This window comes from Narcine bancroftii, chromosome 10 (assembly GCF_036971445.1).
Source record: "Narcine bancroftii isolate sNarBan1 chromosome 10, sNarBan1.hap1, whole genome shotgun sequence".
Taxonomy (NCBI): domain Eukaryota; kingdom Metazoa; phylum Chordata; class Chondrichthyes; order Torpediniformes; family Narcinidae; genus Narcine; species Narcine bancroftii.
The window spans coordinates 27,493,884-27,517,568 of record NC_091478.1 but is presented as its reverse complement, the minus strand read 5'-3'; the positions used below and the strand labels follow the sequence as shown (position 1 = coordinate 27,517,568).

The following is a 23,685-nucleotide window of genomic DNA, read 5'->3' as shown; positions in this document are numbered from 1 at the left end:
TTTCTGGCTTCTAAAATTTTGGTATTTAATATAAAGTGCCCTCCATAATGTTACATTTTTTTCCTTTATTTCCCGTGCTCCACTGTCAATGAAAGAAGAAATAGCCCCAAAAGTATGTCCGACAGATCAGAAACACTCTTCAGGAGGCAGGTGTGGATATGTGCTAGTGATGTGCCTCAGGGATCAGTGCTGGGACCATCATTGTTTGTCAATTATATCCATGATCTGGATGATAATGTGGTAAATTTGATCAGCAAGTATGCAAATAACACTAAGACTGGAGGCACTGTGGACAGTGAAGAAGGTTTTCAAAACTTGCAGAGGATCTGGACCAGCTGGAAAAGTGGGATGAAAAATGGCGGATGGAATTTAATGCAGACAAGCGTGAAGTGTTGCATTTTGGAAGAACAAAACAAGAAAGGACACTAAGGAGTGCAGTAAATCAGAGGGATCTAGGAATACAGATACATAATTCCTTAAAAGTGGAGTTAAAAAGTGGATAGAGCAGCAAAGAGAACTTTTGGCATATTGGCCTTTATAAATCAAAGTATTGAGTATAGGAGTTAGGATGTTATGGTAAAGTTGTATAAGACATTGGTGAGGCCAAATTTGGAGTATTGTGTGCAGTTTTGGTAACCTAACCTCAGGAAAGATATAAGATAGAAAGAATGCAGAGAAGATTTACTAGAATGTTGCCTTGACTTCAGTAACTGAGTTACAAGGAAAGGTTAAACAGGTTAGGACTTTATTCCCTGGAATGTAGATGAATGAGGGAAGATTTCACAGAGGAATTTAAAATTATGAGGCTTTTTTCCACTAAGGGTAGTTGAGATACAAACTGGAGTGAAAGGGGAAAAGTTTAGGGGGAACTTCTTCACACAGAGAGTGGTGGGAGTGTGGAACGAGCTGCCAGCTAAAGTGGCGATTGTGGGCTCAATTTTAACACTTAAGAATTTGGACAGATACATGATGGGAGAGGAATGGAGGGCTATGGACTGGGTGCAGGTCAGTGGAACGAGGCAAAAAAAAGGTTTGGCACAGACTAAAAGGGCTGAAGGGGCCTGTTTCTGCGCTGTAATGTTCTATACCAGTTCCTTTGCTATTACTGAGCTCCTCGGTATGCTCTTTCTTCTTAATAGAATACAGTACAGGCCCTTCAGCCCTCAATGTTATGCTGACCCATATATTCACTCCAAAAAAAGGTATTAAACCCTTCCTGCCTCGTAATCCTCTAATTTTCTTTTATCCATGTGCCTTTAACAGTCTCTTAAATGTTCCTAATGTTTCAGCCTCCACCACCATCCCTGGCAAGGCAATGATGTTCGAAACAGTTGATTTTGGTAATCCTAAGGTTTTGGTGATGTTGCTTACTGTTTTATTCTTGTCCTTTGGCCTCATAATGGCTTATTTGACTTTCTTTGGCATAACTCTGGTCCTCATGTAGAAAAATGGCAACTAAAAAAACTCCAAAGTTGTTCAGAAGCCTAGAAGAAAGCCCAGCTCTCTTAAACCTGCACCAATGAAGCAATCAAACATACTCGAGTACAAACAAACATCTGTGAAGCCAAATGTCCCAAACATTATGGTGCCCTGAAATGAGGGGACCACGGATAAAAAGGGCTCATTTCTACATGATCAAACCAAAATTATACATATAACCTTGAATAAAATCTGGAAGGTGCACTTATATGTGAATTGTTTGTTTACAAATTTTAAACTGTGGTGTCTCCTGAATCAAACTGACCTCACCTAAACTACTTTGTTCCTTCTTTGTACCCAGCCTCTCTCATTTCATATCAGTTATATAATCACATTTATTATGCTGGTTATTTCCCCACTTATTCATCCTTTAATCAACTCAATTTCACATTCAGTTGGAATAAACATTACTACTATAATGGTGTGAGACTTTGCAATTGCTGTTATATATTTCTTTATCTATGAACAGAGTTCTTCGTTTCTGTTTCTTCCTTCTGCCAATAAGCCAAAGAAAAGTTGGGTGCAATACCAATGGCAGCTAATTTTTCCTTAACTAAACAGCCAGAACCCATCATACATAATAATTGAGGCCATAAAAAAATTTGAGAAGAGGACGTGAATCAAAAGGTAGTAATTAGCTTCTGCAAGCCATAGGCTTGAAAAAGCAGAAGAATAAAAGAGAATGTAGTAAAAACATAGAAATGCTGGAGTAACTCAGCAGGAAAAAGGTACTGGCTGTCCATCCTATCTGCCTCTCATAATCTTGTGGACCTCTATTAAATTACCTCTCATCTTTCGTCACTCCAAAGGGAAAAGTCCTAGCTCTGATACCCTTGCCTCATGAGACATGTTCTCCAATCCAGCCAACCTACTAGTCAATCTCCTCTGCACCCTCTCCATAGCTTCCACATCCTTCTTATAATGAGGTGACCAGAACTAAGCACAATATTTGAAGTGTGGTCTAACCACAGTTTAATGGAGCTGCAACATTGTCTCTCAACTCTTGAACTCAATCCCCTTACTAATGAATACATGATTACCATAAACCTTCTAAACTATCCTATCAACCTACATGGCAACCTTCAGAGATCTATAAATTTGGACCACAAGGTTCCTCTGTTCTTCCACACTTTTAAGAATCCTGCCATTAACCATGTACTCTGCATCACTACACATATCCAGATTGAAATCCATCTGCCATTTTTCTACCCAACTCTGCATCTTGTCTTTCTCCTGTTGCAATCTCCGATGGCCTGCTACACTATCCACATCACCTCCAACCTCCGTGTTATCATATATCACCAACTGTTCGGCCCTGAGTCCTTCTTCTAGGCAAGGGCCTGAAACATTAGTTATATATCTTTACCTCATGTGAACATTGCATGACGTGCTGAGTTCCTCCAGCATTTTTGTGTTTTTACTACAGTCAGTGTCTGCAGATGTTGGTGTTTCACTCTAAAGCAGAATGTAAGAGAGTTCAGCAGTGTTATGGATTCTGGGAAAAACTAATCACAATTAGTAACATGTTAAGGAACTATAGATTACTTACTTCAGTCATTATCAATGCAATGCCAATACCAACCATTTATTTCATTTTACAATATATTAAACTCACATCTGTCCTCCCCATCAGAGAGGACATGTTGCAAGTAACTGAGCAGAAATGAATGGCTTGGCCTCGAAATGCTCACCAATTTTATTGCCTAATGACTTTGGGTGTGGATGTTGAACAAAGTAAAATAGCTTGCCATCAATATGACTGAATTAAAACAAAAATATAAAATGGGAAAAAAGCAAAGCATTTCGTCCTGGCAGATAAATCATCAATGATGTCGTCTCTTCTTTCTTAGGAGATTAATTACTTTATAACCAAGAAAACAAGAGCAAAGCAAGCCAATTCTTCTGCTTTATGCTTGCAGGAATTGTGCAGTAAGACATTTTTTAATAAACCTGCTGCAATCCAGGACAAATTCTTAACCACATTAGTACAAGGTCTATTAAGAGGATGATCACATTAAAAAGGTAATTCATTATTTTTTTTAAATGGCAAAACCCTATTGAAAACCACAAATCAACCCCCATCGCTGCCTCTGGAACTCAAAATAAGCCCAGATGAACATATGGGGTTCCATTTGGAGATTAAAATTCACCAAATTTATTGGAGCCAAATTGAAAATAAAGCTGATAGACTGGTTTAAAATAAAATGTATTTGACAGCTCAACCCAAGACCAGGCAGCCAAGTGGGGATTCCAAGACATAAGGGATGGGTTTTGTTTCTTTGCATTTTTTAAAATTTCAGTCCTATTGATGGTATTTTTTTAAATTCTGCTCAAAACCCTCACTGAGTCATAAAGCAATGAAACTGCAGGGTCAACCATACATTCTGTTGCTCGCAGCAGAGAGAGGATGTGGTTTTTGATTGAAGAGCCTTCATGTAATCCTTAAAAATTTCACGTTCCCTTTTGTGTAGCAATGATAATTGGGGCATTGGGGGCGCGATGGGGGTCGACAGCGGTGGGATCATTCTGATCTTTTACGCTGACGTTCAAGCAACCGTGAACACCGTGAGACGCTGAATAATCTTCAGACTGCTGTCGTGGATTTATAGATATCTTATACTGCATTTCTTCTGTGCCATATTTTATGACTGACTGGCAAAAATAAAAATTGTTCTTATTTACTCTTATTCTCATCCTGATTTATTATCCTCCATCCACATTAGCTTCTTTGTGTACCAAAGATTCCTCCACACGTGGACACCTCAATTGTTATCAATAATACATGGCCTTACAAAAGCTTACAAAATTCTAACACATGAAGCATTAAACAATATTAATTTGATCAACTATTTTTTAAAATATGCACATTTTGCCACTTTCCTGTTTCAGGAAAATTCATTAATTTCAAACATATCAATAGTTGGGAGGTTGGATCAGGGATACTGGCAGTACGTGAGCTTTTCCTCTCCTTATTCTGTACCCATTCTAATCCAAATTTGGGGGGACACTGAGGTGATGAACCAGCTTTCAGCATTTACCCTCAGTTTTCCTTTATCCCATCAAGAAATGAAGCAACAGATACACTCCCTCCAGGCAACCCAAAGTGGAAGGTTCCATATCCAAGGAGGAGGGCAGAGATAGAGAGAGAGAGAGAGAGAGAATGGGAGAAAGTGAGGAGTTGGGGAGGGGAGAGAGAGAGAGAGAGAGAGGAGAGAGAGAGAATGGGAGAAAGTGAGGAGTTGGGGAGAGAGAGAGAGAGAGAGAGAGAGAGAGAGAGAGAATTTAAGAGTGTACAAAGATTTCCACCATGACAACAGACAGAATGCACAAAAATCAGCAGAGTGGAGCTTCCCAGTGCTATTAGATATTGGAAGACAACCGATAGTATGTTGAAGTGCTGAATGTTATCAAAGCTTTGGTAATACAGCATTTAGAGCACTTGAAGGGAAGTGGCAGCCATGTACAGGTATACTATTATTACCTTGTCTATGCACTGGCATTTATGGGAGTCTGCAGTTAAGATTTTCTTGTGAAATTCGTACATTTAAGTTATTTCCTTCCTGCAAATAACCACTGTACTTCAGCTGTGGACCTAACATTGCAGCAGTGTTTTCTGTTTGTCTTATACCAACATAGGGCGGCACGGTTGGTGGAGCAGATAGCGCAACACTTTTACAGCGTCAGTGATCAAGACTGGACCTGGGCTCGAATCCCACACTATCTGTAAGGAGTTTGTACCTTCTCCCTGTGTCTGCATAGGTTTTCTCCAGGGTATCCTCCCACCACTTAAAAACTTACCAGGGTGCCGGTTCATGGGGTGTAAATTGGGCGGCACGGATTCATAGGGCCTTGTAACAGTGCTGAATGTTTAAATGTTAAAAAAAATGACGTGATGCCATACGACAAAGAAAACATCTTTAACCAGATTTTTGACTTGCTAATCAATTTTGAAGTCATTTCCAATGATTTCCAGTACAATTTAGACAGCAAGGGTAAAACAAGGTGCGACATTATATTTGCAGTTTCAGTCAAAGTCATTATCCATAATTGAAATAAGTTTCTCATCTAAAGAGATCCATCATGGTTCAACAAGTAAGATCCAAAGCTCAAGGTATTCCTCATGAGGAACATTTCTGTAACAAATTTTTAATGTTCACCTCACCTAAATGGCAGTAACTTGGAAATATTAATGTCCACAGCGCAGATCTGCGGCAGAAAGAGCTGAACAGTGTGAATAGAATCAGATCGGTGGTAAGTACGGAGGGTGATTAAAACTGCTGAGATCACTGGGTGTCCTTTCCCTCTATCGACAACATCTACAGGGAGTGGTGCTTAGAGAGGGCTCAGAGAATCGTTAAGGACCCTTATCATCCAACCCACAGAATCTTTTAGATACTATCTTCAAGGAAGAGGTACAGGAGCATAAAAACCAGGACTGACAGGCTGGGAAAAAGCTTCTTCCCTCAGGCGGTGAGACTGGTGAACAATCCTAGATATGTATTAATTATTTTTATATACATATATATGTTTAAAATGTTTAAATTTAAATTTAGACATAGAGCACTGTAACAGGCCCTAATGGCCCACAAGCCCATGCTGCCCAATTACATCCAATCAACCTACAAACCCACTGTGTTTTATGGAGTGTGGAGGAAACTGGAGCACCCAGAGGAAACCTATGCAGACACAGGGAGAACTTAAAAACACCTTACAGACTGTACCAGATTCGAACCTGGGTCGCTGGCACTGTTACAGCATTGAAATAACCTCTACGCTAATCGAACCACCTTATTTTGGATCGCTATGTATATATGTCGGTTGTGTGTAGGACCAGCGTTGTCTCCGCTCCATCCTCAACATTCATTGGAGCGCTTTCATCCCTAACGTCGAAGTACTCGAGACGGCAGAGGTCGACAGCATCGAGTCCACACTGCTGAAGATCCAGCTGCGCTGGGTGGGTCACGTCTCCAGAATGGAGGACCATCGTCTTCCCAAGATCGTATTATATGGCGAGCTCTCCACTGGCCACCGTAACAGAGGTGCACCAAAGAAAAGGTACAAGGACTGCCTAAAGAAATCTCTTGGTGCCTGCCACATTGACCACCGCCAGTGGGCTGATATCGCCTCAAACCGTGCATCTTGGCGCCTCACAGTTTGGCGGGCAGCAACCTCCTTTGAAGAAGACCGCAGAGCCCACCTCACTGACAAAGGAAAAAGGAGGAAAAACCCAACACCCAACCCCAACCAACCAATTTTCCCCTGCAACCGCTGCAACCGTGTCTGCCTGTCCCGCATCGGACTTGTCAGCCACAAACGAGCCTGCAGCTGACGTGGACTTTTTACCCCCTCCATAAATCTTCATCCGCGAAGCCAAGCCAAAGAAGAAATGTGTATTGACTTGCTAGCAGTTTATGTTAATTCCTATAGTCAAATAGCAATGCTTTAGTTTTGCAAATGGACCATTGTTCTCAGAGTTGCTGAATTTCTGAAAGTTAGGAAGGGGCTCCCTGGAGAGCATGGGCCATTTGTAATCATCCATGGGAAGGTACCAGTAAGTTGTGTCTCTAGTAATGATTCTTGAAAAGCAAGAGGGTCCCAGATGTAACAATATTAAGTAGAAAGAGATGATATCAAGTGTATCAAGGGAAAAGGGAGGGGTGGGTGAAGAAGCTGGGGAGAGGCTAAAAAGGTGATAAGGTTGGACAGAAGACAGGAGAGGCAGGTAGGAGGGAGAGGCTACTGTAAGGTGGACCTCCCTTGCCTCTCTAAATCTCCCATCTTTAGTCCATTGTTCTATATTAAAGCCATCCTCAATGGGGGCCAGAGCACATTTAAGGAGGGTGGGGAGACACTGACTGAAATCATAATTTTTTTTTAACCTAGTTGGTAGGAGAGAAGTATGGAAGAAACCAACTAAACTTGACTGCTTCACAGGGAGGGTTGCTCATAAACTTTGAGCAGAATCTAAGGGGGCCAGAGCAAAAAAAAAGGTTGAGAATGTCTGCTCTATCATCTCTTTGCCCCTCCTAAGTTTCTCCCCGCCCCAATGTATTTGGCATCCTCCCTTCTCACACTGGTCTCGATTAAGGATCCCAACCTGAAATGCTGACTGACAATTCCTACCCATAGATGCTGCCTGGCCTGTTGAAATCCTCCAGCGTCTCATTGTTTGCAGTCTTTGTGTTTCTGTATTGCAAAGCTTCCTTGCGAACACATTAATATTAGCAAATGGTCAGTTAATACTCGTCAGATATTCTTGGCAATGCACCCTTGGAGATAAACTTGGAGGCTATTTCAATACAAACTGCATATATGCATGACAAGAAATTACACAACACTGCAAACAAAACAGAATATATTGCACAGGGAGCTGCTGGAGAGACCCAGTGGGTCAGGCAGCATCCATGATCAGCCAACATTTCGGGATGAGACCCTTTATCAAGGGTAAGGCACAAAGTGGGTCATATTTGTACACAAAGGGGGAAAGAAGCTGGGGAGGGCCAAAAGGTGATAGGGTGTCGGACAGAAGTTTGAGAGACAGGTAGAGGGAATAGACAAAATATATTACCTGAATAGGAGAAAAATAGCAAATGTAAAGTTTAAAGAGAATTTGAATTAACCTAGAATAATTTTGATTAAAATTAGAAAGGTGGGCTGTAGAATGCTCCAATTTAGCCATTCAGGTGCAGGTTAAAGAGAATGTTTTGTGCAGATGCTCCATCTCAAACATGTGCAATGCTCAGCCACTGAATGAGTAGGATCAGTTGTGTTCCCATTGAATGATAGGGCAGGATGGAGGAGCTGGAATGCCTGCTCCTATTAAAGTGCGACCCTGGGCTGTAGTGCAGGCTTGTTTACAGACGTTCACCAGAGATGGGCTGCACCCAGCTCTGTTAACAATTCAATGTGAAGGATGGCATGTGGGACAAGGGCTACATCCAATAGAAGCTTAGGTTCCACCACCCCACAAACAGATCTAAGAAAAAAAGATTAAAAATCTGAAAATATTTACCACAAACCTACTGTTCCAGGATTCAGTAAATTTGTACTTTTGATTTATTTAAAAGCACAAGAAATAAAACTAGTATCACAGTTAACCACAGACATTGCTTGACAGCCATATTTATATACTACAAAACAATAATGATTATTGATTAAATGAGCAATGGATTCACTTTGTGTCGCTCACAACAAAACCTCATTTCATTTTTTTTCTGAAGCCTTGTTTCTTGTCAATGTACCGGAATTACATAGCTATAATTGGACAACAGGCAGAAAGTGTAACACTAGGAGCAACGATCAGACTTGATACATTGGCTGCCACAACCTTGCGAAACCAGTTATTGATCCAAGTTTCATTAGAGGGCAATACAGGAGGGGAAATATTTAAAAAAATCTTCCCATGGTGACAGTCTCAGATACCTGATTCCACAAAAACTATTTCTCATTGACACACTGCTAACAAAATATATTTGAGCTCTCTCCTAAGTAATACGTCACATCAGCAGTATTGAACAAGCTTTGCTCAAGTTTATTTTTCTTTGCATTAGTGAAGGGAATTGCAAAATTGGGATGGATTATTAAGTTGAAAGTTGAATGAATCACACAAAATCTAAAATATTACGTTGTTTTTTTTTTACCCAAAGTGCTCTTTAATGCTCTTTTTTTTTATTTTTTAAATTTTTTATTTTTCACACCATAAACCACATTAACCATGATACATACTTTTTCCTTTTCAAATATATACAGTGCCATTTTCTCCACCCCCCCCTCCTCCCATCCCACCCTCCCTACCTCCCCCCACCCCCGTCCATTTAAAGTACAAAATCTAGGTTACATTAAACCAGTCAAACAATGTTGTCATTCAATAAAAATAAACAAGAAATTCCACTGAGTCAATTCTTTTCATTTCCTTCTCCTTTCGTTAATAAATATTACGTTGTTTAAAGCATTTTCCAGGCAATTTTCTTTGAAGGCAGCTGGTCTTTATGAGAGCAATGGTGTTCAATGGATGCAGATGAATGGCAACATCTTTTTAATTGTTCAGGAAGTTTACACCACTGACAAGGCTAGCAGTTATTGCCCATCCCTTTCTCAAGCAATCTTAATGAGCCACCCCTTTGCTTGGCTGCAGTCCTTCGAATGAAGGAGTTACCATAATGTTAAGGCGTGGAGCTCTATGATAATAGGAGTAAGAATGAAGGAATAGCGACATACTTCCAAGACAAAATCTCTACAGGGCTGCGTACTTTGACCCCTTCTCTTTTCACTTTACATTTATGACTGTGTGTCTTGTGAGAACAACACCGACAAATTCGCTGACTATACCACGGTAGTGGGTTGCATAAAAAGGGGTGATGAGCATATAGGAGCTGATCGTGGACTATAGGAAGGAGAAACCAGAGATGTACGATCCGGTAATCATTGGAATCAGAGGTGGAGAGAGTGAGCAAATTTAAATACCTGAGAGTCTCTATCCTGAAGCCAACACACTAATATCATCGTGAACAACACACATCAGCACATCTACTTCCTCAGAAGCTTGTGGAGGTTTGGTATGAGACTGAAAATTTTGACAAATTTCTACAGATGTCTGATGGAAAGTGTGTTGACCAGCTGCATCGCAGCCTGATATGGGGGTATCAATACCCCTGAACAAAATGCACTGCAAAAGATATTGGAGACAGCCCAGACATCACAGGCAGAACTCTCCCACTATCAAGGAAATCTACATGGAACACTGCTGTCGGAGAGCTGCAGCAATCCTGAAGAATCCATACCACCCAGCACACACTCTGTTCTCATGCACCACCAGCTGGTACCTCTCACGATCAGACACCTAAACAACAAATTCAATTCGAGACTCATTTAAGGATGCTTGCTTTGCGCGTTATTTATTAATGATTTTTTTCTGTGTTGCAGTCAGTTTTTTTACATTTCTTTCTTTGTTACATTTCTCTTTTGTTTTTGTATCTTTTCTTGAATACTATACAGTTTTTTGCCCTACTACTTGTAATATGTAGAAATTCTGTCTTGCCCACAGGAAGAATCTCAGGATTGTATGTGATGTCATGTATATTTTTTTTCTTTGGCTTGGCTTCGCGGACGAAGATTTATGGAGGGGGTAAAAAGTCCTCGTCAGCTGCAGGCTCGTTTCTGGCTGACAAGTCCGATGCGGGACAGGCAGACACGGTTGCAGCGGTTGCAGGGGAAAATTGGTTGGTTGGGGTTGGGTGTTGGGTTTTTCCTCCTTTTTCCTTTGTCAGTGAGGTGGGCTCTGCGGTCTTCTTCAAAGGAGGTTGCTGCCCGCCAAACTGTGAGGCGCCAAGATGCACGGTTTGAGGCGTTATCAGCCCACTGGCGGTGGTCAATGTGGCAGGCACCAAGAGATTTCTTTAGGCAGTCCTTGTACCTTTTCTTTGGTGCACCTCTGTCACGGTGGCCAGTGGAGAGCTCGCCATATAACACGATCTTGGGAAGGCGATGGTCCTCCATTCTGGAGCAGTGACCCATCCAGCGCAGCTGGATCTTCAGCAGCGTGGACTCGATGCTGTATATACTCTGACAATAAATCTGAACTTTGAGAATGGTGGGAAACTCAGAGGAGAAACTGGAAGGTGGGGTTCCTGATGCCAGCTGCCCGGTTAGTAAACTTAGTGGGTTCAGGAAATGCTTTCAGAGTAGCTGTGGCATGGATTTTGTAAATGGCGCAAACCTTGCATTGGAGAAGTAACTGAAACTTAATGGTGGATTATTATGCAGATTATTATGGATGATGCTGAGATTTTTGAGCATTGTTGAGACTGCATCCATCCAGACAAGCTGCAGAGTATACATCCTTGGAGCCACAGTGTTTATGTAGCTGAACTGGTCAAGGTTTGGTTAATGGTAACCCTGGGATGGATTGACAAATTTTAATTGAAGGGTTTTGACCCAAACACAGTTCCTTCCCACTCCACCCCCCTCACAGAAGCTGCTCGACCCACTGAGTTCTTCCAGCAGATTGTCTTTTTTTGCTTTTCAGAAATTTAAACTGATTGAACACTAAATTCATCACCCAAAAGTTTCCTTCTGATCAGAGGGATAACCTCTGGTTGGGAGATGGTGAAGTTGGGTGCTGAGTGGGTGGGGAAAGAGGGAAGATGTACTGCTGCATGTTCATTATATAAGAGTTCATGTGGATGCAAAAAACCTCAAGCAACTGGCAAAAAAAAGGAAAATAAAATAAATTAAAATAAATAATAAAAATGCGCAAGTTTAAATTTGTAAAGGTAAATGTTCTCTCAAGAAATACATCAACCTTTGGTGAAGATGGGAGCAAATACTCAACCAGTGAAATGCCTTGGTCGTGCTTTGCTTGTAGAAGTTAGTTGAATAATGTTATGTAAAAAACAATGGTGTCACCAGGATGAAGAGCTGGTTGATGGCACTCTCCTTTGGATTGACTCTTTTAAAGTGTCTCCTTATCCCTGCTTCGTAAGAATTGCCCCGGTCAGAGGTATTATCTGTAAACTTTGGGTGTGGGGGGGGGGGTTAATTATCTATCTTGTTATGGTTCACCTTTCAGGCAGCTCTGTGGAACCTGCAGATGTGGCGACGGTTAAACATTTTCAAAGAATGGGACTGAAAATAAAGTAAAATACTATATATTCATCCAAGTGAAGTTTGTTCAGTGTAAGTACAGTGTAGTATTTTTGTCTTTTAAACCATTTATTCTTAATACAGGTGTATTAGTTAGGCATTGTATGAGTAAGTTTTAAGCAACAGGAAAACACATTTATCCAGCAGCTACCAATCCCCATAGGTGCTGGATACCAAGGGTTTTACTGTATTCAGTAAATGATTTAGAAGTTAATTCTTTGTCCTGAGAGGGGTGAGAATGCAGGACATTTTCCAAGCAGTTGAACTCAACTGTACAATTGTTAAAAAGGAAAGTTAGAACATAAGAAATAGAAGCAGCAGATGGCCATCTGGCCTGTCGAACCTGCTCTGCCATTCAACATATAATGGTTGATCTGGCCATGGATTTAGCTCCACATATCTGGTTCTTCCCCATAACCCTTAATTTCCCAACTGGGCAAAAATGTATCTGTCTCAATTCAAGATTCTAAGATTCAAAACCTCTACTGCTTCCTTGGGCAGAGGATTCCACAGATTCACCACTCTCTGGGAGAAGCAGTTCCTCCTCATCTCTGTCCTAATCTATTCCCCTGAATCATGAGGCCATGTTCCCTAGTTCTAGCCTCACCAGATGGAAATAATTTTCCTGCCTCTATATTATCTGTCCCTTATAAGATCCCCTTTCATTTTTCTGAATTTCAGCAAGTATAAGCCCAGTGACTCAATTGCTCACGAGGGAGAAAGGAATAAATTATGTTCTTCTCGTGAGAGGCACAAAGCCAGGAGAAGGCGAGTGTTGAGTACAAAGACCAGCCATAAAAATTGAAATAAGATAGCACTTGCACATTTCGTGGCTGTGCTGAAGGGGATGAAATGTCCACTGGATGTGGCAGAAGCAGGATCTCAGCCTATAGCTTAATGCAGAAGCGTAGTTCACACTGGATTCAAACAGTAATTATTGACACGTATATCAAGTAGCCTCAGCGGTGCAACGAATTACTCTGCTGTGGAACTTTATGGAGCTTTAAATCCAGTTGCGAGGGAACCATATAGTAGATCCAACAACTAGTTTGACCCATCAATATCCCATAAAAATCGGCATACTGAAGTTGAATGTACAGTTAATAAATATGATTACATTTATTTGTGACATTATACCTAGTAGTGATAAGGGTTGTTCTGTGAGCAGTCTAACAGGTATCACTAACATTCACACAACCATATAAAGAGCACAATTTAAAGAGTGCAGGATTACAATGAAAAGATCAATTAACCACAAGCAAGGACAACACGATTGTGGGGTTCATTCAGGAGCCTGATGGCTGCAGGGAAGGAAGTATCATTAAGCCATTTGGTGTGCACTTTTACTCTTAAGCCTTTTCCCTGATGGAAGGAGAGAGAAGAAAGTGTGTCTGGGGCATGATAGATCCTTCAGTGCGTAAGCTGCCTTTCTCGGGCAGCTGGAGGTGTGGACGGAGATCGTGGAGGGGAGGGAGATTTGCGTGAGCTACATTCACCACCTTCTTCCAATTTTTACATTATAACGCAAGTACAATTACATGGCATATTTGCTAAACCCAACTGAAATCCTGTTATTTCTCACTTGGTCATAGTCTTGTCTCAGAATATCGAAGATTCAAAGTCAACTCTAAAGATAAGGGTATAGAAGCTGTAACGATGTTCCAATGTAGTACTGAAGAAGTGCTCCACTGCCTGTGGTTACATCCTTTGAAACATTAAACAGGTGGGCACAGCTCCCCTGAGACTTACTACTACATGCCCTTAATTACAAAGGAATTAACATTCAGAAGTTTTCTCACAGGATGCAAAGCAGCCAGAACAAACCAAGGTTGTAAAGGGACTACAGAAAAACAAATCTTACTTTTTGTCTACAGGAGGATTTCCACTTGTTGGAGGAAATGTGCGCAAACAGGGATGGAGTCTGTGCAATAGTTAAAAAATAAATGTTCTGCTCAACAAAAGTGAACGAGGTCATGCAGAACTGCACCAATGAATTTACCCAGGGTTATGTCAACGCAAATTCCAAAAGCACTAAATCTTGGAAGATGAAGCGGCCAGCTCAATCCAGTGCTATGAACAATGCTGAACACAGGCTTGAGCACTTGAGATGAGTTTGGTTTCAAAGCAAGCAAGGCTTGAAAATTATAAGATGTTTGTACTCCCCACTCTGACCTCTTTTTTTTTAAAGATCACTCTATCAGGTCTGGAATTCTCTCCCTAATCTGCATCTCTTTCCCACTTCCCTGTTCCTTTCACATGCTTATTATAGCCTTGCTTTGCAAGCTTTTAATTGGCTATCCTCATTTTCTTATTTTTGTCTGATAACATTTTGGGATGCAGGAAAAACAACAAGGTCAAACATCGTCATGACTGGGCTAGGCTTTTAATCTTTGCATTAACATCCATGCCATTAAGTGTGGGAAAAATGCATCATCATCTCATCAGAAGTGTGGAGTCATGTTTAAAACGGTTTGAGACTTTATTTTATATAGCACCTTTCGAGCTAGCTGAAGAGTTCTTTTGCTCTCTGCATCCAAACCCTCCCCTCCATGGACTCCATTGCTGCCTGAGAAAGGAAGCCGATTATTTCTCTACAGATAGAATACAGAAGTATTGGTACATTATTGGGGTCATCAACAAAATAATTAGCTTTTGCATTTCCAAATCATCTAAGTAAAGGTAGTTGAGCACAGTGTTCTGTCCATACAAGCTTTTTCTCTTTACCTCTAAAAGGACACCTGCAAGAGGTGGCGTCTCAAGAAAGCAGCCTGCATCACCACCTCTTCTCACCTCTACCAAGAAGGAGGTTCAGGAACCTGAAGATGAACACACAACAGTACAAAAACAGTTTTTTCCCCCTGTACCATCAGATTTCTGAATGGAAAATGGACCACAGATTTTTTTTCTCTTCTGTTGCGCTAAATATTTTCCAAAATAGTGTACTTACCCAAATGTAATTTATAGCAATATTTGCGCCTTGTTCTGCACATTCCTGCTGCTGCAAAACAATGAATTTCAGGACACATGTTCATCACAATGGATTTGGATCTCAGCACCATACTGATAATATTCTTTATCATTAGCCTGGGTGCTGCACTGAAGCATCAGCATATATTCTGTAGTCAAATTTCTGGAACTCTTAACCTCCTGACTGGAGACCCTAGTTTTGTTTTCTTTTAAACTAGGTTCAGCAATTCTATTATTGCAATCAGGTTAATCAACTATATTTTAATTTCCCGAATGTTGATTTTTTTATTGGAAATGAATAGGTGTTGCAGCTGTTGGCCCTGCAGACTGGACCCGCTGCAACTTTGATTTAATGCCCCACTGAGCTTCATCGCTGAGCAATCGGTTGCGCCATTGAGACGACATGATGTATGTGGTCAATGATTAGCGTCTGAATCCAGTGTGAGCTGGATTTCTATACACTAAATAAATAATGTGTTCGGGTTGAGATCCTGCTGATGGTACACCAGGTTGAGTTCGCTTTGTGCTGAGGACTCGATTTACCAAGAACTTGATAATGAAATACTAATGAAAATGAAACAAATTGCTCCAGTATGGAAATTAGATTTTTATTCCCATGCCTGCAAATTAGTCCAATATTATAAATGCACTCTAAACCTCTTAGTTTAGCAAGATTGTGCCTATTCTTTATTGTCTTTCTTTGGCTTGGCTTCGCGGACGAAGATTTATGGAGGGGTAAATGTCCACGTCAGCTGCAGGCTCGTTTGTGGCTGACAAGTCCGATGCGGGACAGTTTTAAAAATCACAGATTTATTATCAAGCTATGCCAAATTCAAAAAGCTAAAATAAAGGTAGCTGCCGGAAAGGAGAGGGATGGGAATATTCAGGAGGTCAGGTAGCATCTGAAGAAAAAGAAACAGCATCAATGTTTTGGGCTAACAACCTTTCATAAGAACTGCAAACTCAAACTCTTATTTGAACTTTTTCTAGTTCAGATGCCAGGTCATCGACTTGACTTCTTTGAACACAGAAATTCAGAATTGTAGACCATTGGAAAAAATTACTTATGATTAAAGGAATCAACCTGAGAATTTTTATATGATTTGGAAACCATATAAGTCCATAATACCTACTCCTCCCAATTAATATGTACAGGATAGAATAATATGTTAGGAATATATTAATAGTGAATGATAAATAAATTCAGGTGTTTTTTTCTTTTATCTCTTTTCTTTTTTGGGGGGGAAGGGAAGGGAGGGGGGATAAAAAGAAAAAAATATTATTTTGCATCATTTTTATTACATTTGATGCAAGTGAAAAATTAAATTTTCAAAAAAAAACTTTTTTTTTTAAACACATGCTGCTTAACCTTGAGTACTTCCAGGATTTACTTTTTTTTTAAATTTTAGCTTTAAATTAATATTATTAGAGTGTTCCATCATATACTGCCTTCCACTTTGCAAGTAATGGTGTATTGGGAATAAATAGTAATCCTTTGACAAATATCACAAAACATTTTCTGGTATTGAATGCAGATATTTAAACAGATTGCCAGATTTTGCAGAACAATCACCTTCTGACAAAGTAATCGCTGCTCTTCCAAACTCCTTGTTCTTGCACCATTTCCTGACTTAAGATGACCTAATCCTCAACAGTCTGCAACTGAATGCTAAAACACACAAATTGAAAACAAAACTGATGCATTTACTGAGCAAATTTTGTATCCTCAGAATTTCCCAAACCACTTTACAATTGAATTGTAGATTTGTAATGCAGAAGGTTTAAAAAAAACCATAGCTCTTGTTATGTGATAATGACCAGCTAATGTTTGAATGACAGCTGATGGGACCTGGCAGATATGAGGTGGATGGGGCCTTCCATCCAAATTATGTACAGCACCTGCAGGGTGCCAGTCTGGACTTCTGCTCAAGTCCCTGAAATGGAGTGAAACACTAAAGTCTGCAGTAGGTATGATTGTCATTAAAAAAAAACTTCAGCAGGTCTCACAGCATCCATAGAAGGTAAAGATATTTCTCCAATATTTTGGGCCTGAATAAAAGGGCTGGGAAAGGAGGAGCACAGACCAACAGGCATTGGATGTGGAAAGGACGATAAGAGAGGGAAGGTGAGAACTGAGGGAAGAGAGACAGAGACAGCAAGAGAGAGAGAAAGAAAGAAGTAAGAGAGAGAGGGAGAGTGCCTTTTATTCAGACACGTGCCTACTTTTTACTCATACGAAGAAGGGCTCACGTCGAAAATATCAGTTATATATCTTCATCTCCTATGGACGCTGCGAGACCTGCTGAAATTTCCCCAACATTTCTGTGTTTTTACCGCAATCACATCGGCTGCAGACTTTCCTGTTTCACTTCGTACCTATTGTTTTCTGTTAGCTAACCAATCTACACCTCAATTTTTAATTTTGCCATTAACCTTTATTGCAGCACTTTATCAAATTCCTTACAGAAATCTTAGTACATCCCTTTTATCTACATGTTCCTTCTTCAAAGAGCTTCAATGCATTGGTCAAACATGATTTCCCTTTCACAAAGCCATATTGAGATTGTTGGATCACCTTGAATATTTTTTTTAATTAACCTGCTTCAATGTTTTTAACAGCAGCTTTGAACAGGAGCGAAATTTACTATTTTCTATTCTCATTCTCCATTCTCTAGCATCTAGCCAATTTATTCAAGACTCTTGGATGAATTCCATCAAGACCTAAAAACCCACTCTTCAACAATGTCCTCAGTACTTATTCACTGGGGATTCTAATTTTCCTGGAATAGAAGAGTTGGGCCACAGGACACAATTTCATGCTGTCACACAACGGAAGGAGAAAAGAAAACACACAAAAATCCCTGAGGAACTCAATAGCATTATCAAAGATATATAACTAATGTTTCGGGTCTTAGTCCTTCAAGCTACAAGTAAAAAGCAGACAGGCCGCTGAATAAAAAGGCTGGGGGGGGGGGGGAGAGAGGGGAAGAGAGAAGAAAGGGCAGGGGAAGAACACAGGCCAACAGGAAAAAGGTGATAATTTGGCATGGATAGGAGGACAGGAGAGAGGAAAGGTGAGAATTGATCGGAGAAGGAGGTGGCTCTGTGAATGCAGAGATGGAGGAAAGGAGATGTTGGGAAAGGGAAAGAGAGAGTGAGAGAGAGCTGGAGGAAATGGGACATAAGAATAGGGGGAAAGATGTGAGACAGGGCTGGGAGGGGGGTGGCATTTGGGCTAACGGATTATAGTTTTTACTACAATCACACGGGTGTAAAAACTACAATCCAACTTTTGTGCCGACTTTTGTGTTTCACTCCAAGGAGAAAAGAAAACTGATCTGCCAGGTTGAGTTGGTGCACTGGTCAGTGCATGTTTGAATACCAGTTAATGATCTCTACTGAAGCTTCAAACCAATAAGGTGCCTATTTGTGCAATAATTGGAGATGGTTGAATTTGTTGATGAGAAACAAGGCCGTGGTCAAATTAGCAATTAGAAAATTGCACAGGTGAATAGATGAAATATCAGAGTAAGTTATACAATTACAGCAATATAATCTGCAGGCTCTGATATTAGAATACACAGCTTTAAAAGGAGTAATATTTTCAAAGTGTATTAATGAGGGGAAAAACTACTTTACAAACCACAAAAATCCATATATTTTATTGGATTTCTTATAATGATAATGCATAATTCAAGGATAATTATTGCAAATTTGATACCAGCAGAGAAAAGATTTAATGCCTGTATTTACAATTATGAAAGTGGGTCAAGTTTTGAGGCAATATTTTGCAGGTTTCCAACAGAAATGGAATGATACTATCGCGTCAAAAACAACCTGTTCCAGGAGGAACTGTGACAATTACTCAGTGCTTTGAAGTAATACATTGCTTTGTATTTGTTTGAATGGTACCATTTCGAGTATTTTGGAAGTTTAGTTATTAACTATGCCAAAAGCAATTTTCCATCCTTTCAGATTTTATGAGCAATACAAGAGAGAGAAAACACCAGGAAAATTCAATCACATTCGATCAGATCTGGAGATATTAAAACAGGCTCACCTATTTGATCTATTAGATGACAAATCTCTAGTGCTTATTTTAAGGCCAAAAGAAGTTTCTACACATCTCGCTCAACCAACAATGCAGGAACAGCCAATCTTCCTGTTCATTATGAGATGATCCTGGCACAGATGGCCATGTGCTTGCCTCCACATTTGTTTCTTTACATTGATAATTCATAGTGAGTTTTAAAATAAACAGTAACACACAAGGAACAACAATTCAAATATATCTCCACCAATAGACGCTTGCCCAATTTAGCTTACCCATCTCGAGATGTGTCCAGAGGGTAAATGGAAAAGTCTACAGGATTCCTTTTTAAACAAAGCAAATTGTTTTGCTCTGCTAAGTATTGGTAGTAAACCTCTGTGGATGTAGAATAGTGTATTTCAAATAGTTTTTTTGAATGGCGGTGAGGTTAGCAGTGACCCGGGTTCAATTCGGTGCTGTCTGTAAGGAGTTTGTACGTTCTGGGTCTGCTTGAGTTTCCTTCAGATGCTCCAGTTTCTCCCACCCTTTAAAAACTTATGGGACTTAGAGGTTAATCGGTGTATTAGGGCAGCACGGGCTCATTGGCTGGAAGGGCCTGTTACTATCTCCAAAAAAAATGAGCAAGTATGATCATTTTCCAACACACCTGATTTTTTTTTAATAATCATGGTCTCTGGGACACCCTCCAAAAGAGGATAAGCAGCACCCAGGCAAGGGTGCTTTATGAAAAAGACAACAGTATGAAGAAAGACCGGAATAGAACAAAGTCTGTTACACAGATCTGAAAGTACATGATGAATATGGCTTAAATAACCATACTGAAATTTGCTGATACATTTGGTGTCCTGTGGTGATTCTGAATGGATTGATGTTTCCTCATGAAATGCCAGGCCATGACAATTAGACTGCACATGCAGAAACATTCCACTTCTCCCATTTGGGATACAGACAATCAAGCTGTAGACACCAACTCACTTCTAAACGGAGAATGAACTTGCAGACACTGCCTGCCTTTTTTCTATAGTTTGCACTAATTACATTGGACAATGAAGGTTCTGCGTCCTGAACACTTCTGGGTATATTTTATGGATTTTGGGCTGTTTTGTACTGTTTTTTAGATATAACCTATTTTTCTGATTTTCTGTCATATTTGTAACATGCTTCAAGCTTACAAAACCGTGAAGTGCAACATGTCATTGAAAATTCATTTTCTGAATTCATACTTGAACTTCTTCCCTGCTGATCTTGGTGCAGTCAGTGTTGAACATGGTAAAAGGTTTCACCTGGACATTGTGACCATGGAAAAGCAGTATCAGGGCAACGGGAATCCATCAATGCTGGACGTCAATTGTTGGTCACTGACGTGAGAGGCATCAGATACTGAGTACAAACTAAAATCAGTGGGAAAACATTTTTAGGTCAGTTGAACTAACGCAATGTGTCAGCGACATTATACGATTAAATGTGCTAATTTCAATATAAGTTAATTTAATGTTTCTCCAACTTTCTACATGATACATCCTACATGATAATCAAATTATTTTTGTATTCAGCTTGAAGTTGTCTATCATAATTCCTAAATTTTTTTTCAGGAAGCAAACCTTTGAAAAAATCTGTGGTCCAAATGTTTTATTTTTAAATCTTCTATTTACAGAATTGTACCTACAAATTTGCCGTTGACACCTCAGTTTTTGGCAGAATCACAAAGAGCAATGAGGAAGCGTACAGAAGGGTGAAAGAGTGTGTCATGCCAACAACCTTGTGCTCCAAGTTAGCAAAACCAAGGAGATTGTGGACTTCAGGAAGAAGTCAAGGAAACACAACCCAGTCCTCATCGAGGGCTCAGTAATGAAGAAGGTCAAGAACTTCAAATTCCTGGGTGTCAACATTTCTGAGGATCTGTCCTGGAGCCTCCATGTTGAGGCAATCATGAAGAAGGCTCACCAGCAGCTGTAATTTGTGAGGAGTTTGAAGAAATTCGGTATGCCACCGAAAACTCTCAAAAATCTCTACAGGTGTATCGTGAAGAGCATTCTGGTTGTTTGCAACATTGTCTGGTACGAAGGTGCCAATGCTCATGGCAAGAAAAAACACCAAAGGGTTGTTAACTTGGCCTTTGTCATCCCAGGCACCAGACTTCATTCTATCGAGGACATCTACAAGAGGCAGCGTCTTAAAAAAAGCAGCCTCTATCTTCCAGGCCATGCTACCATTGGGGAAAAGGTACAGGAGCCTAAAGATGAGCACTCAGCAACACCAGGACAGCGTCTTCCCTGCTGCCATCAGATTCCTGAATAATCAATGAACCAAAATCACTGCCTTACTTTTCATGCATTTTTAAAAAATTTATAGTTGTAAGGTGGTTTATATGAATGTTTGCACTACATAATGGTTCTGAATTTTGTGGCTTGTTTATGGCAATAAATTCAGTTTGTGATTCTGGTAAGTTATAGTAATTTTGCCCAATACTGATGCCACAAAACAACACTAACAAGAAGGTTCATGATAATAAACCTGATACTGATTCTGGAAAATTAAATGTGCAGACGCACACATTATTTGATAATTTCAATCCATACAACAATGGAAATTGTTGGTGGATGTTTCTTCCACGTCGTGGAATATCCCTGTTGTTTTGTTCAGTCTCTCTGGACAGCCTGTGTAAGCATTAAGTTCTAATTTTGGCAATATCCAAAGGTTTGCTACTAATTGAACTTCTGGAGACACAAGATTGTTTAGAGTCATAAATAATAAAGAAATGAATTGCAAACTGTGGGGAAATAGTTGTCACATCCTAGAGTTAAACATTGATTAAACTGATTGCTATTTGACGAGCATTCAATCAAGTGGTCCCTGTGACAGGAAAAGATGAGAAAGAAATTGCATCAGAATAGAACAAAATGTATTTCTGATTTATTTCCTGGGTTCATCAAAGGAGTCACAGATTTAACTGATTCCACACAACCTTAAACTCTGCATATTAAGGTCAACAGTTCTGGTAAGAACAGCAGCTTACCTGTAGATTGCATTTATTTTCAGGAGCTCGGATGGGGGAGAAACTCCTAGACGTGGATATGAAATAGATGAACATATGTGCATCAGAGAGAAAGAGAAAAGTAATTACAATTTTAAATTCTTCATCCAGATTTTCAATTTTCCATCAGCATCAGCAGTCATCCTTTAAATGAAGACTAAACTGTTCAGTGATAAATCAATATAATAATCAGTAGTGGCATTGATTAGACTAATAATCAAAAGAACTTCACTCTGCTTTAAAATCACAGGTAATAGTGCAGTCAGTCTAATTTATGAACACAACATCCAAGTTTTCACTGCACCTTATTCCACTTTAAGGCATCAGCAATACCAAGGATTCACTGCATCTCTTATTTTTTACATTTATCAAGAAATATGGAAGGTATTGTGCATTTCCTGCTGTTTATAACGTACAAAGCCAAGTTTCATGTGCTTTAGGAGTTGCAGAGCTTACTTTTATATTATGCAGAATATATTTTTTAATCTGTGAATATCTATAAAAGTAGCAACAGGTTTGTAGATAGTTTCTTCCCCACAGCCATTAGACTCCTGAATGAACCCCACTATGGTGCTCTCATTCTGCCCTTTCTTTTCATTAATTTTTTTTCATTGCACTTCTGTACCCTGTAATCATGTTCTTGTTCTTCTACTTTATAAATGTTGGGGCTCATCTATAAGACTGCTTGCAGAAGAATCCTTCTTGCTCTATCAGGTACAATGTAGAACATAGAACATTACAGCACAGCACAGGCCTTTCAGCCCATGAACTCCACCAACCTACATAAACCTATAATCTAATCCTTCCCTACCTCACACCCGTAACCATCTATTTTCCTTACATTCCTGTATCCATCTAAAAGTTTTTTGAACTTCCCCATGTACCAACCTCCACCACCACCTCAGGCAATGTATTCCAGGCACCCACCACTCTTTGTGTGAAATCTTCCCTGAAATTTCCTCCACTCACCTTAAACAGATGACTTCTGGTATTTGCTATTGTCCCCCCAAGGAAAAGGTTGCAGGCTGTCCACCCTATCTATGCCTCTCATTATCTTCTTTACCTCTTTTATAGTCACCTCTCATTGTTCGTCACTGCAAAATGAAAAATCCTAGCTTTGTCAATTTTACTTCATAAGACATATTCTCCATTCCAAGCAATATCCTTCCTGTAATGAGGCCACCAGAACTGAATGTGATACTCTAAGACACACATGTCAAACTCTGGCCCGCGGGCCAAATTTGGCCCACGATATAATTATATTTGGCCCGCAAGATCATTTCAAAAATATATTAGAGGTGGCCCGCCCTGCAGCGAGAGCCGATGCTGTTTTTTGGTAATGTCACCCCCACCATCCTCCCCCTTCATTGCACATCCTTCCCCACCCCCTAACTATCCCCTCCCCCCTAAAACCACCCACCTTAAAAGATGGCCAGAATATTCTCAAAAAGGAATCCAGAATGGTAAAGTTCCACAAACCTTCTGCTGGGAATCCTAACAACACCCGGGCATC

The 23,685-nt window shown here is 40.1% G+C and overlaps 1 protein-coding gene across 12 annotated transcripts in view; it reads right to left on the bottom strand.

Annotated features, from left to right (window-relative positions):
- Positions 1–23,685, bottom strand: part of r3hcc1l (R3H domain and coiled-coil containing 1-like) — a 271,007-nt gene that overhangs the window by 166,531 nt on the left and 80,791 nt on the right. For 3 of the 12 annotated variants that reach the window (XM_069900333.1, XM_069900337.1, XM_069900335.1), the window contains one exon: positions 22,155–22,200. The exons of the other annotated variants lie outside the window; for them this stretch is intronic. The gene's annotated coding sequence lies outside the window, so the exon portion shown is untranslated. The remainder of the gene's footprint in view (positions 1–22,154; positions 22,201–23,685) is intronic. 12 annotated transcript variants of the gene reach the window in all.